Source organism: Elaeis guineensis, chromosome 13, assembly GCF_000442705.2.
Source record: "Elaeis guineensis isolate ETL-2024a chromosome 13, EG11, whole genome shotgun sequence".
Taxonomy (NCBI): Eukaryota; Viridiplantae; Streptophyta; class Magnoliopsida; order Arecales; family Arecaceae; genus Elaeis; species Elaeis guineensis.
This window is the reverse complement of record NC_026005.2, coordinates 73,919,865-73,935,732: the sequence shown is the minus strand read 5'-3', so window position 1 is coordinate 73,935,732 and position 15,868 is coordinate 73,919,865. Positions and strand designations below refer to the sequence as shown.

The window sequence follows — 15,868 nt, the reverse complement described above, 5'->3', positions numbered from 1 at the left end:
CATCCAATCATTGGCACCAGTGCGATGTCACCGCTTTCTGCACCAATTTCTGGATTTTCATGCAGAATGTTAAGGGCATGGGATGCAGTATTTTTCTCAGAGAAAATCAAATTCTATTTCCTCTTGTAATAGATCTTCTAACACATCTATATCCATTTTATAGATCTTCTTTCATATTTTATCTTAAATATTTTAATTTAATCCTTTTAGAGAACATCTGGTCCGCAATCAAAAATAAAATTGAATTCAAAATTAAAATGAATGAAATGAGAATCAAAATAATCATATTCGTTAATATATTTGGTTCGTGATCAAAATAAAAATTGAAATAAGTTTTGAATACCAAAAGGAAGTAGGGATTAGATATTGGATGGTTGAGATATTTTTGTTTCTCTCTAAAATAAAAATAAAAATAAAAATTTTTTCATCTGAAATAAATATTATTTATTTTTATTTTAACTTCAGAGCCCAAACTTTTCTCTTGAATCGTTTTTCAATTATTCTTTTGATAATAAATAGAAAAAGTTTCTTGATGCATGTGATGGTCATTAAAAAAATGTTACCAATAGTGTGGTCACACTTTCACTTTCTTCACAAAAAAACCTCCCATAATTGCGTGTGCGATTCCGGTCGCGCCGGCCCTCCTTTTCTCCCGAGCTTTCGATTGGTCCCTCTGGTTATAAAGGGCCGTAGGAGGCTGCATATCCCCGCTAAACCACCTACGAAACCAAACATCCAGAATTACTTAGGATCTGGCTTCAGTCTAGCAATGGCGGAAAAGGTTGGAAATTCTCCTCCCTCCAAAATCACTTATCATGTCTTCCCTACGTAATTTTCGAAGGCTTATGATGATTTTAACTCATTTCCCTAATGCATCTCAAAATTTCATTATCTTTCTACTAAAGCTATATGTTAGTGATAGTATGAAGCTTCGGTATATATACCCTTTTATATTTTTATCAGAATACAACTTAGAGGCGGATCGTTTCATCACTCTTGAATCTTTTCATTATTTCTTGTTTACATCTATCTGACTACATTTAACTTTGATATGCATTATTGATCCTTTCTCTATTAACTTAAGATCACAATTATTGTTAAATTATTTCTAAGTTTATCAGTGAAAGCAAGTTTCCAGCTTTTCTTTTCTATTTTTTTTCCTCCACTCGCTCTCTTCCCCTCTCTCTAATAGAAGCTTTAATTAATGAAGCTCTCCTCTCTCCAAAATCATTTATTCTATCTTCTCTATGTAACTTTCAAGCTTTTCTTTTTTTTTTTTTTCTTCTTTTCTTTTTTGTCCCCACTCTTTCTCAAAAAAATATTCATTACAATGTTGATACCATGTCAAATTTATAATAAATTAATAAAAATCTTTATATTTTATCGATTATCGTGTATTACATTGATTTCCATAGATAATATCCCATACTATCCCGTATGTTTCACCCATTTTCAACTTTTCATTAATTTATTACAACAATAACATGGTATCACCGTTGCAACAAATATTTTCTCCTCTTTCTCTCTCTCTCTGTCTGTCTAACTTAATAGCAAGTTAGATGCTTTCTAAAAAAGCAGATAGATACATCTTTGTTACCTTCTTTCTTTCTTTCTTTATTTTTATTTTTCTTATTCTTTTAATACTTATGACAACGGCAACATCATTTGTATTGCAGATTTATTTTCACATACTCCTTAGCTATGGTGCTTCATATTATTTTCACATTCACTAAATAAATTGCATCACAGATCTCCAAGATAGTCATAACGGTTGACCTAAGCTGCCGTTGTTGCTCCAAAAAGGTTCAAAAGGTTTTATGCAAGCTACAAGGTACGTAATTAGACCTCCCCGTACTTTGCTTCATTCTAATCCAATATTTTAGCTACTAATGTTCCACCAATTAATCATCCGATTTTTCCCCCATGATTTCCATCAACAAAGAACAAGGACAGAACATAACAAATATCTCCTATGACGAGAAGAAGAATACTGTCACAGTCTCTGGCCCATTCGATCCCCATAAGCTCTCCAAGAAGCTCTGGTGCAAGGCCTGCAAGGTGATCAAAAGCATCGATATTGTCCCTGACAAACCAAAAGAATCATCACCTCCCAAAAATCCCTGCGAGGTGATCAACAACATAAAAATTGTAGTATGTGACCCTCCTAAATGCCCCAGTCCACTACCAGTCTGCCCAGATTGCTGCTGCAAGCCTCCCGAATGCATCTGTCCGCCGCCAGAACACAAACCCTGTTCCCCAAAGGAAAAACCCGTACCGTGTCCACCACCGGTCTGCCCAGATTGCCGCTGCAAGCCTCCTAAATGCACCTGTCCGCCGCCAGAACACAAACCCTGTTCCTCGAAGAAGAAACCCGTACCGTGCCCACCACCGGTCTGCCCAGATTGTTGCTGCAAGCCTCCTAAATGCACCTGTCCGCCGCCAGAACACAAACCCTGTTCCCCAAAGCCAACATCCGTAGCGTGTCCACCACCGATCTGCCCAGATTGCTGCTACAAGCCATGCTACATGGATTGCCATGGAGGGTGCCGAAGTTGCTCATGTGGAAAGGTCGACGGATGTGGGGGTTGTGGTCGACCAATCTGTTGTGGAACCTGTCATGGGGTTACGGTCCAGCAATCTGTCGTGATTTGCGAGGAGTATTCACCAGCGCCATGTACCATGATGTGATGTGTTTCTGTGTTTTTCCTTTGTCAAAAATAATAAGAATAAATTAAGGTGAATGACGTTAGATCTATGGGAGAGTACGTAATGAGAGAATAAAATGTTATTTTGGTGTATTTGTGCTTTTGAAGATTGTATGAGAGGGTTTTATTCTTGAAAATGTGAAGTTTTTTCTTAGTATTTTGCTCCAAAATCAATAAATAAGCAGGTTTATTTGCTATTGTATGTTTCGCATGAAAGGAGTATGTATTCATCTTCCTTCGTACAAATCGACCATTTGATTACCCGATGCACAGATCTCATGGCATATCAAACTCCATTCATTCGACTATACGGATCTCATAGCAACCACTACTGGATAATTCATGAAGGTGGATTCGCGTGAAGGATGACGAATCCTTCCTCCCCTTCGAAGATACAACTCTAATCCATCGAAGTTTCGAGTAGTCTGTTCTGGACTCTGATACCTATAGAGTGGGTGAGAATGAGCGGTGGAGAGTGGCTTGGATCCCACATATATTTTTTGAAAAAATATTATAGCATCTGGTTTATCCATCAGCTCCCATGTGCGTGATCTCAAGATTGATTGATAGAAAGCTTTCCTATCCATATTGGACCATGATTAGTTGACTGGGAGTCAAGAGACTGTCAATCGAACAGTCTACAAACAACCACAACTCAATAGATATATATGACCAAAAACATAAGCCAGAACATCCCATCGTTGAAGTAATAAACTGATACGCAGGGGTATGGAACACGTTACCAAGAAAAGACTAGTTATAGGATGTTATTTAAGATGGCCTATTATCGTTGTGTATCCCTAAAATCTTACAGTGAAACCCTATACCACAGGATGTGATATGTACGTGGTGTACATGGTCTATGATCATAATTATGATGTTAATTTTTTTATTATAAAAATATGAAAGGAAAGTCCATGATAAACCCATTCGCATGTGCGAACGGATGGTGATTGACGCACACGGAGGACCTCCTGTTGGATGTATATCCTAGAAGTCAATATGGCTGATACATTGTAATAACACTAGGGCATAATTTTATAATTAAAATATTGATTTGATCAATAAAATGACAAGTTTATTTTTATTCAAATGTGATGTATTCTTGAATCGTTCATGGAATTAATACTTACAATACATATTCTCAAGATATTGAGAATTAGAGGCATATATAATTAATTCCTAAATTACTTCCAATCATAGTATCATCATGAGGACGATAATCGATTCAGATAGATTGACGCACGATCGCTTCCTTCGGAATAGATGAGTCTCTAGTCTATAGTGTAGAGATACTGAGCGACAGGTGCGAGTAGTTGTTAGAGAACAACTAGTACTGAATGTGACCATATAAAAGATCATGTGGATTTCTACTCAATCATCAGTGATCGTCTTGATGCTATAATTGTGTGAATGATCTTTTGACCTACGATGACACGATTGCTCACAATGAGGTTGCTGGAGTTTGACTGACACAAAAACATAATCTTTTTGAATCTTTATAGTGGATGTTGGTGATAGTTGGTCTATTGTAGGAGCAGAATGTGCATCTAGATGAAATCTATCGATCTTGATAGAAAAGAATAGTCCTATAAAATTTAAGAGGTTAAGTCCAAAAGTCGTGGCCATAGCAGTATAATTGATGAAAAAAATTTTCATGAGAATCATAATTGGACTTGAGCTAATCGAATCTATTATATGACTGATGCTGAGATTTGACAATTTATCCATGACCTACTATCAAGTCGGAATTCACGATAGAGGAATTTGATCATATGAAGACTACACCTTAAGGTTCGTTATTCGGTTTTGTGGGTTGTCACTACATACTGCTAGGTATCATTGGTGGATTGTGAGAGCTCACTAAGATTGTTCTGGATCGACGATTTTTGTTGAGTTAGAGTGGAATCATTTCAATTTATTAAAAAGAATTTCAATGATATCATGATAGAGATTATGGTATATCTCACTACCAGACAGAATTGAATCAATGGGGTCATACAAACAAAAAAACTAATTGGGATTGATCAATTAGACTTGAGAAGTCCTAATTAGATTAGGATTTAGAGAAATTCTATTAGGTTTAAGAAAGTCTTGCTAGCATATGGTTAAATCGAATTCCTCTTTAAACTTGAATTTCTTATTTGATAAAGATTAAATCAAGTTAAGTTACATGCATCAAACCTAATCCTAATTGGATTTGAAATTGGGTTCATAGAGCTCAATTGGTGGGCACCAACATGCTTTGGATCAAGCCTTAATTGCGCCATTTGATTTGATCAAATTGGGTGCGTTATATATAGATGAATTAGAGGAAAAATGGCTTCATCAAATTAGATTTAATGTGGGCCATTGGATCGCTTGGATGGGGTGCACGCCCCATCCCTTGTGGTGTGTGGACATCATGTGGGCGCCAACCCCTCCCCTTTTCTTATTTGATAAGGACAAATGATAAGGTTTAAGATTTTAAAAGAAGAAGTCCTAATGAGATTAGGAGTCCTCTTTAAATAAAGATTTAGAGTTTAGTCAGGACTCAAATCAAAAGTCTATATAAAGGGATCAACCCCTGTCCTTTAGGAGCAATCAGCCCACAAAATCTCTCCATGCCTCCCCTCTCTCCCTTTCTTTCTCTAATGCCTAAAGGATTTGGCATCCACTTCTCCATGCCCAAAATCTGGTTAGGCACCCCCTCTTCCTTTCTTTCTTTAGTTGATTACTGATCTACATCAATAAAGATCGAAGAAAGAAAAAAGGCTGATCAAGGAGTTGATCTAGAGGTCCAAAGACTGATCAAGAGTTAATCAATTACATATGAAGAAATCAAGAGGATCAATTCGTCTTGTTTCCACGTGGATATCCATAGAGGTCGGGCATTTAATTTGTGCAGCTAAAGTTGAACCTATTCTTCTTCTAGATCTAAGGCTGAAGAAAGAAAATCAGTATATTTATTTTTAGATTAAAATCAGTATGTTTATTTTTAGTATATATACTAAATCTTTAGGTACTTTGATCACATATATGCATGTTTAGATTAAAAGAAGTTTTGATCTATTATTCCACTATGTTCTTATTTCAAAAAGAGTTTTGAAATACGCATACATCAGCATCATAGCGAATTCCAACACCCTCTAGTGGTGATTGGCATGCACGGAGCCCCCCTCCCCCGTGCGTGATCCAATCACCACGCACGGTGATTGGATAATTATGTGATGTTTATCTAAACTGTCCAAATACCCATAGTGTTTATTCATTTATATTTTTTTAGTATTTTAACGTATGTGTGTAAGCGCACGCAATGACATGGCAGACGATGACGGCCCAATGATGACGTAGCAGACGATGACGATATGGTCGACGATGATGTGGCAACGATCATGGTCGAGCCGAATGGATAAATCTTAAGGATATTGGAACAGTTTTGATAAACATCACATAATCATCCAATCACCACGCATGGTAATTCAATCACGTGCGGGGGGGAGGGGGGGTAGGGGGAATAAAGAAAAAAGAGGGGGATAAAAAAAAATGATTGGGGGGGGGGGGGTGGCACTCTGTGCGTGCCAATCATCGCTGGGGTGGGGGGGGCCTCCTCCATGCGCGCCAATCACCGCCCATTCACATATGCGAATGGGCTTACCGTAGACTTTCCCAAATATGAACTCCTCCAATTAATGATTCATGTGTCCACTCTTCTTGTTTCACATTATAATGGTGCAATAGTTAAGTTTATCATTTTCATTTAAACATAAAGAATGAATAAAATTAGTTAGTAATTAGAATATAGGGACTATTTCATCTTTTTATAAATAAATTAGTCCCTATACAAAAGAGAATTATGGAGGAATTGGGCTGAGAAAAGAGAACTAGTATGCCAAAATCCCTTTAAGGAAATAGGAGTGAAGAAAGAAGCTGAAGCTAATAATGTAGTGATCTTGGAATATAGATTAGTCTAACATCAAATTGGTGACTTTAAATGACTTGTGGGGGGTTATAAGTCCAAAGGGTCTTCACCCAATGTTGGCTAGGGTCAAGTATTGTTGTCCTTATTTGATCACAAGCATCCCACATCTGACCAATTACCGACCTTATATATAAGAGTTGCATAATAGTTAGGGCTGTCACTGCCCTCTATCTTTAGTTGTGAAAATATTGAGCAAAATATGAATATTTATTGGATTAAATATTTGATAAAAAATTCAAACTAATCCAATAATTTTTAGAGGATTGTATATGATACTATTTATATAACATCTTGCTTTGATACCAAACATATAACATCCCACCCCTACATCAGATGAGAGTGCTACGAAAAAGCTATAGCTGAACTTAATTAACATTTTATACTGATTAATTCAATAAATCTTCCAATCAGCTAACACAAACAACTCAATTTAACTCAACATTATTCAAAGATTAAACACAGTTTCATTTATCATACCATACTTTGTACATATAACTCTTAAGCAAAAATATATTTAATATTTTTTGATTTACAACACAACATATAATACATCACAAAAAGTACTCTTCTCATACTTAGACTTAATCAGCTCAAACCTATAAATCATCTCCAAATATATATTCCCATCATTAGCTAACACAGCTAATCCTTTTTTTTTTCAATATGAGTGCTGATGAAGATGATGCTGCTTTAATTCTATACCTGACTATAATGCTCTAAAATTGCAATAAAAGAAGTGAGGGGAGTGAGACCTAAGTCTTAGTGAATAAATACTCCATCTAACAATGAAAAAATAAGAATACTTAACTTTAATATTTGATATAACACATAAAACTGAATATAGCACATAGGGCTAAAACTACTGATACACTTTCAAATTTTAATATGATGTACAAAAGTAAACTAGATAATAAATTATATTATTGCTAAAATTTTAAAATTTCTAATACACTTCTACATTTTAATGTTTCAAACAAGAATAAATCAAATAATGAGTTATGCTATTGTTGGACTACTGTCGACTACCCCACAGCACACTCCTACTATGGATAGTTGATATGGAGCATTTGATATTGCTGAGCTTCCACAGGCATATTGTTTCGTAAGGAGGTGCCGGTTGTTTATATGCTATATGAAATGCAATTGTTGATGCTAATCTTAAGGCACATCTGATGGGTTGATCACTCCCATGGATAGCCTTTTCACTGAATACTGAATAAAGTTTCAAATACTAGAAAGCTGAATTTCAAATAAGAAAAAACTATTTCAAATCATCATCAAATCAAAATGTTATGTTGTCCAAACTGATTATGCATAAGCATATATATATTCTGAACAATTTTTCTATATAAGATTATTTCTTATTTCCATGCTTGCATATACATACTTAAGCTAAAGAACAACAGAAATTAAATTTACTCTTTTTAAAATTAGCTTCTTTCATAGCAGATACCATAAGAAAACACTAAGGTTAGATAGAAATACTCACTCCCCTTGATTGCTACCATACTAATCCTGGGGCTTGACCCACTCAAAGCACTCCTCAAGAGCTTTCTTCCTTCATCTATAAAGTTAATATACAATGCTTAATACAACTCCAACATGATATATGCACAAAACTATGCATACTTTGCTCTTAGACTGATTCTTTAACTCTTCTAGTTTTTACTTTTATTCTATCTTGCTTACTTTAGTTTAAGTTTAACTAAACTTCAACATAACTTTAGGAATTTCTAGCAATTCAACGATATTTTCATACTCACAAATGATCCTAAGTTCAACTAACTTAGTTTCAGCTAATTGCCAAGATTGTTTAAATAATTTTTAGCAAAATTGAAAAACAAATTCTTATCTTTGTCCTGTCTTATTTTGCCCTGCTCAAGGTTAGCTAAACTTCAACATAACTTAAAATTTTTTGGCAAATTAACTGTATTTCACTCTCATCATCTATCCTAAGTTCGGCTAATATAATATTATTACTTAATTATTGAAACAGTTTAATCAATTTTTAAGAAAATCAATAGCAATATTATTTCTCCAATTCAAGTTCACAAATTATATTTCAATTTCTCAGAACAACAGGTATTATATTTGTCATTAAAATTTAACTTAAATTCAGCTAACACAACAACCTATTTACTAAAATAATTTAGACTATTTCCAATAAATTCTGGCAGTAGCTATTAACCCTCCAATTTAGATTTAAATCCATAATTTAATTCACTAAAACACCAAATATAATAGCAACTATTCAAGGTTCAATTTAAATTTATTTTAGGGATTAAAATCATTACCTCAAGAGACCAAAATACTGCTATAATCAACATAATCTCCCTTCTTTTTTAGTCGTTAGTAATTTTCAGCAATCTTTCCTCCTTTAATTCAAAATCTTCTTTTCCAACTGAATTTTTCTAGATTTTTAGCTAAGAACCTGACCTTCTCCAGCTCCTCTCCCTCTCTAACCTTTCTATTTTAACTGAGGAATTGAAACAACAGCAAAGGAGAATCGGTGGTTAACCCTTTGAAATTGAATAAACTAAAAAAGCTGCTTGCTAGGTGTCAATTCATGAAAATTTCACAAGATTGAGACATGCTGAGGTATTGCCAAGCTAAATTTTTAGCTCTTTCTTTATTTAACCAAGCTGCTAGGTCACCCCCATTGAAATTATTTTTTTAAATCTCAATTTAAAACACTCAGATTCACACCCATCTCTTTGCTATTTCTATAGCTCAGTCGACTCATCTGAGACTAAGCCGATTTAGTCCACAACTTAGCCGACTCAGCATAAAACTGGATCGACCCACTAGTGTACCACCATAATTTTTTTTGTTTTTGATATGCTTTCTGTTTTCTATGACTGAGCCAATCCTTCTTGAAACTGAGTCGACCCAATCCTCTAGGTTTAGAAATTGCTATAAATTATAAGTTTATACTTCAAGATCACTACACACATACATATTATCCTAATTATCCTTCAAAATATTACTCACTTTATGCTCAATAACCACTAAAATTAAACTCCAATACCACTATCATTGATCTCATTCTTCAATCATTTTTTTCTTGATTAATAACTAAATTTATACTTTATTACCACTACCTAATTAACATTTAAATGCTCAAATATATAGTGAAGTGCTATACTACACATACATGAATGTTAAATATAATTGCAAATCTCTTAGATTACCACTTTGCTGTTCGGGATGTTGCATTTTCTCCCCTCTTAAATAAATTTCGTCCTTACAATTTACATCTTGAAACTTGAATTTACTTCAAATCTCAAATTTTAACACTACTAAATCCATGTTTCCAATCACCAGGTCTATTGATAAATTCTACCATCTTTGCCCATATATCAACTCACAATTAATATCTTAATGGTAAAGGTACTCTTAAGGTATTAAATCTTTAAACTTACTACACTTCTTACAAGTGCTCAAATATGCTTGGAGATAGTTTTACTAAATTTTCCAGCTACTCTTAAGGAGCAAAAGTCATCAAACACTTAGTACTTAGCATCAACAATTAAAATTTCTTATTGTATCATAAAAATCTTGCTATTATTCAATCTTAGACATTCTTCCGAATTATCTCAATCACTTTACACTTATCTCACTATAGCCTTTCTTTTTTTAACCATCATAATTTCAACTGAAAATTTTTCTTCTGATATCAGATTTTCTAATATCTACTGATTTTTTCTTCCATTTCTTTAACAAACTACATCTACCTTTATTTTTTTTTTCTGAATTCTAGAGCATCCCTCTACCCATCATGCTTACAGCCTCTATTTGAATCCTTACCTTTCTTTCCACAATATTAGCATGATCAAAATGCACCAAATTTCTTTCAAAGAATAATAACTTAATGCTCGAAAGATCTTTCATTTTATTACTTATATCTATGATGATCAATCAAAATATAACTTATTATTCAGCCGACATGCCAAACTTTTATAATAACAAACACAATTATACTATTTCATAATTGCATAGATACTACTCTGAATTTTTTAACATAAGTTAGCACTCAAATAAACTCAAATTAGAATATTCTCAATCATCTAGTATGCATAAACTTATTCTGAATAATAATAAATCATACCTTTTTTTGTCTCCTCCTTTCTTCCTCAACATCAATTTTCTCCAGATGAAAATTTAGTATTCAGAGGAAGTTCTTCACTCAACCTTCTCACCTGATGTCTCAAGATAGAAAATTCATCAACATGCCTTCTATTTAGGTCACTCAATCTTTGATATTCTCATCTCAACTGTTGAAGTTCTGCATTTACAGTATTATACTTTGCCCTTACTCTTTGAAAGGAATGTTTATACTCCTCCATGTCCTCAAAATTGACATCTCATGCTTCAAAATGAAAATGATGCATTAAATTATTACGAGCATAAATTATCGCCTGCTCTTTCGATCTCAATGGCTCTACATCTGGCAGATCCATTGACTTAAAAGTCTCATATGGTTGATCTCCTCTATTGATGGTTGCTTCCACATAAGATCTAACATACTGTGCTTCATTTACATCCACTCCATAAACTGGATTTAAAAGTTTCAACTTCCTTGTGATCTCAATTAAAATAATCTTTGGAGATATGTCGATCATTTTCATGATCTGCAATTAACATCCTAAATTAGTCATCGCTATAAAATCATTTCTGGCAAAAATAAGATTCACTAACTAATTTGATACTCATCAATCCATAGTATCACAAAAGATTAGTTCTTACTTTCTAATAGCCATCCAAATTAAACTCAAGATATATGATCCTCTATGATCTAAATAAATACTCATAATTGAACCACTGCTTTTCTATATTACTTGCACCACAATCTCTAGTAATTATAACCCAAGTTCTCATACCACTTAAATTCTAATTCCAAATGATCATTTAGCCTATCTTTTCTTCCAATTGATCATAAACCTTAGCTTTGATACCAAATATGTAACATCTTGCTTTGATACCAAATATGTAACATCCCACCCCTAGATCGTTTGGATGATGCTGGTGCTTTTCTTCAACTTGGGGGATTTTGTACCCTCCAGTTGGTCGTCGTATACTTTGAGGGAGCGCTTCAATGGCTGTCCCACTTTGGCATGAGAGGTACTGAAAAGTTTTTTTGCTCTAGTTGAGGGGTTATGGAAGCAGCCATCCAGGCTCTTAGATGTCTTGTCCTCCATGATCAGGTCTTGCATCTTTTTAGAGGGTGTGCTCCTTCTTTTGCCCAGAGTTGCTTTCTGATCTTCCTTGGAGATGCGTCATGGAGGCGAGTGGGATTCCAAACAAGAAGTGCCCATGCCATCACTGATGCTCTTTTGATGAGGCCGGTAAGTATCATCAAATGAGGAGTCCTCCATTCTCCATCCGGGGTCACATCATCCTAAAGGCCTGATTCACACTCTGAGGTTGCTGGCCGAGCCATTTTGATCCTTTGTTTTTTTTATTATAATGAGCTTCACGTGGTTGAAATGTGCTGAATCTTTGGAATGAAAACATTCTTTTATTGATACTCTTTTTAGATAATCTAGTGCTTCTCTATTTCTACAAAATGAGATGATTCTTCTGTTGTAGTCATCGTTGGCTTCCGCTGGCAGTATGAAATTTTCAAAGGACTAATCTCTATTAGCTACAGTGGACCATTTGGCTACAATAGGCCATCTGTGGCTATAGTGAGCCATGTTGATAGCTACAGTGGGTCACCTATGGTTACAATGAGCCGTCTCGACTGTAGCTGGTTGTGTGGCTATAATGGACTATCTATGGCTACAATGGGTCATATTGACAGCTATAGTAGATCGTCTTGACTATAGTAGGTCATGTGGCTATAGTAGGCCATCCGTAGCTATAGTGGATCATGTTGAAGGCTATAGTAGGCTATCTCAGTTATAGTAGGCCATCCATAACTATAGTGGGCTACATTGACGGCTACAATTGGCCACTCATGGCTATAGTAGGCCACATTGAGCTTCTTGAAAGTAGGGTCTTCGTGTCATGGGAATCTCGGGGAGCTTCTTACTCTCCTTTAGGTGCCAAGCCTTGTGTGGCTCGAGGCTTCATCTATGTGTGAAGACCAGTAGAGGACCTGATTATCCGATTGGACTGTCATGCACTATATGAGCCTTTTAAGGATATCATTGCTGAGACCATGCATCGCTTGACATGGCCTTTAATTGCCCCAGCCTTTTCTTTTTTGGGTCAGCTGGCAATTTTATCCTTCAAATAATATTTTAAACAGAGTGTTATAGAGGCTTTCATTATAAATGGGAAGTATATTTATATCGGGGTTGGCTATCATTGATAACACAATGATGGTGCCAGTAACTTCTCCCAAAAGTTAAGAAGGAGAGTGATGCCCCCCAGGGCGTTGTTCCCTTTATCTCTTCAACTTTATCTCCTACCCCCCGCATCTCCAATAGAGGTGGAGATGGCATTAATGACGTCAGCCATTGATTGGTTGTTGTTCTTCTCACTGGAGGTTTGATTGTGCCGCTACTATATATACTTGCTGAGGTAGCCTTTATCGATTAAGGATTCAATCTTATTCTTAATCTGATGGCACTCCTTGGTGTCATGACTGTAGTTATGGTAGAAGCGACAGTACCCCCTCCTACTCCTATCCGAGAGGGACTTCATCAGCTTAGATCATCGTAGATATCTTTGGCTCTCGATCTCAATCAAGATCTGAGATCGTGGGTTGAATAGAGAATTGTAGTTGTTGAATTATTGGGAGGGACTTCTTGGGTGATAACTCTTTCACGGTCAGGAAGGTTTTCTCTTGTTTCGGACCATCTGGAGATCCTCTCGACTCTCTTCTTACTATAGATCTTCCATCCTTCCACCTACCTATGGAGCTCCCGAGCTTCCTCCACCTAGGTAGATTTTTGGGCTCGGACCACTAGGTCAGCATAGTCCCTTGAAAATTTTTTATCGAGGGAAAGGCAGGGTGCTTATTCTGTAAACTTTGTTGGAGTATTGACATAGCCATGACTGGTCGAGGTTTCGCACATCAAGTGTGGTGGCATTAAAGTACGTGATGTAGTCATACATGACTCACCCTCTTCTTGATGAAGAGAGAAGAGGCTATCAGAGTTTCTCAATTGGGATCGATAGCTTCTAAAGTGGATAATGAACAGCCTACTGAGCTATTCAAATGAATAGATGGATCTTAGCTAGAGTCCAGAATATCACATCTGTGCCAACTTTCTGAGGGTGGCTAGAAAGGCAAGGCACAAAAGGACATCTAAAGCATCCTGGAGCATCATAAGGATTCAATAACCATGCAGATGATCAAGAGGATCTATGGAACCATCATATGGTTTCAAATAAGGTACCTTGAACTGACTCAGAACTGGCTTCTCCAGAATGGCCTGGGTGAATGGTGGTCGAGAGTTGAAGTTGAGGCCGTCACTGATCTGGTGAGGCTTAATCTGAACTTCGCCAAGATGATGCTTAACATCTCAAACTCTCTTGTTGAGCTCCTCCTCATGCTAGGATCTCCTAGACTTAGGAGAGTAGGTCAGGATCGAATCACTGATGGAGGGAGAGCTTCCTTGCTGTGCCCTCCTCTTAGGCTTTGACGAGGAGACGAATAAACTAGAATGGTGGTGGAGTGGTATGAGTGCCGTCAGAGGGAGGGTATCGGACTTTAGGAATGAGACCACCAATTGAGATGGGAAGGACCTGCACAAGAGTTTGATTCCATAGGCTGCCGCTACTACTCCGTTACCTATTGGAGCAATTGTATAGCATCGATCAATGTCTGGATCTGGTGAGCTAGGGCTTTAGATAGTGGTGGATCTATTATGGCTAGAGGTTGTACTGTCACAAATCCACGAGCAGTGCTACTTCGGCTGTGGTAGGTAGATTGTTAGTGGGAGGTAGTGGAGTTTTACGTTTTTATCCACATCATATTCTTTTTTCTCTGAAAGGGGCCTATGATCCTTTCTCTAGCATCAATCTGTTACTACAAGACTCCGGTGGGATACTGATGTGGCTAGAGCTAGGCACTGATCAGGATCTGCGATGTCAAAGAGTATCTACAAAGAAAGTCTACACTCATTGGGAATATTCCGATAGAAATCCTTTGATGCTTAAGTTAGTCGAAGTTTTGAAAATACTAGAGAAAAAAGATTGCAAGAGCAGAGTGAACTTTCTTATCCTAGGGATCCTTTTTCTATCTCTTTTATCTGAAGGTTGAGCTCGTAAGCTACTAGCCGAAATCTGTATTTGTTAGGCTAAGCTTTACAGATCAATAGGCCACATTCTGACCTTCATTATAAGAGAAATCTCTTCCACTCCTTCATATCGAGGTTGCTAGTTATGGGTGTCAGGTGCAAGCTTCACTTGCGTGGCTTGATCGTATGGGTGGTATCTTGCTTCATAGTTGGTGTGACCTCACCACATCATTTTGAGTGTGCCCCTATAGAAGATGGATCTCGATTGGTGGATCTCTTCTACAACACAATCTATTGGGCTATAGAAGGAAAGACATCATTAGTTTCATACTGATTATGAGTTAAGAGAGACTTTGCCTTATATAGAAAGAGACCAGCCTTTCCACGTGAGGCATCTTTTGAAGAGCAAAACCATGAGGCTTAGGGGCTAGAGCAGATAATACCTTATGTATCGAGCGCATGAATCTTTGGCTGCAATAATGGCATGCCAGGAAGGGAACCACCTCTATAACTATGGGGCTCCTCTCATCCATACACAAACTGTGATAAAAATAAAGACTAGAGGCTATGTTGTGGTGTAGAAAGGAGAGCATTATTACATTATAAGAAATTAGACTATTAGTGATGGCTATTAGCCGTCGCTAATAGTCGATTTACCATCGCTAATACTATTAGCGATGGCATCCCGTTGCTAATTGATGGTCGAAAAAATCATAATCACTAATTGCACTTATTAGTGACGGATTTATTAGCCGTTGCTAATAATAGATATTAGTAACGGCACTAGCGACAGCTAAATTTCATCATTATTTTTTTATTTTTAAATAAAATTTTTAAAAAATAATTAAAATAATAAGTGACGGTTTTGTTGTCGCTAATACCGTCACTAATAAGTATTAGCAATGACTAAAGTTATCGCTAATGCCATTGGTAATATTTAACTTTTTTTAAAAAATTTATATTTTATTATTAACGATGACTTTAGTTAATTTTATTTTTTTTAAAAAAAT

At 36.1% G+C, this 15,868-nt stretch overlaps 1 long non-coding RNA gene across 1 annotated transcript; it reads left to right on the top strand.

Annotated features, from left to right (window-relative positions):
* The first annotated feature begins 721 nt into the window (after positions 1 to 721).
* On the top strand, positions 722 to 2,882 carry LOC114914741 (uncharacterized). Its single transcript, XR_012136455.1, has 3 exons — positions 722 to 781; positions 1,750 to 1,831; positions 1,943 to 2,882. It is a non-coding gene; the product is annotated as an uncharacterized lncRNA (long non-coding RNA).
* The last annotated feature ends 12,986 nt before the right edge of the window (positions 2,883 to 15,868 follow it).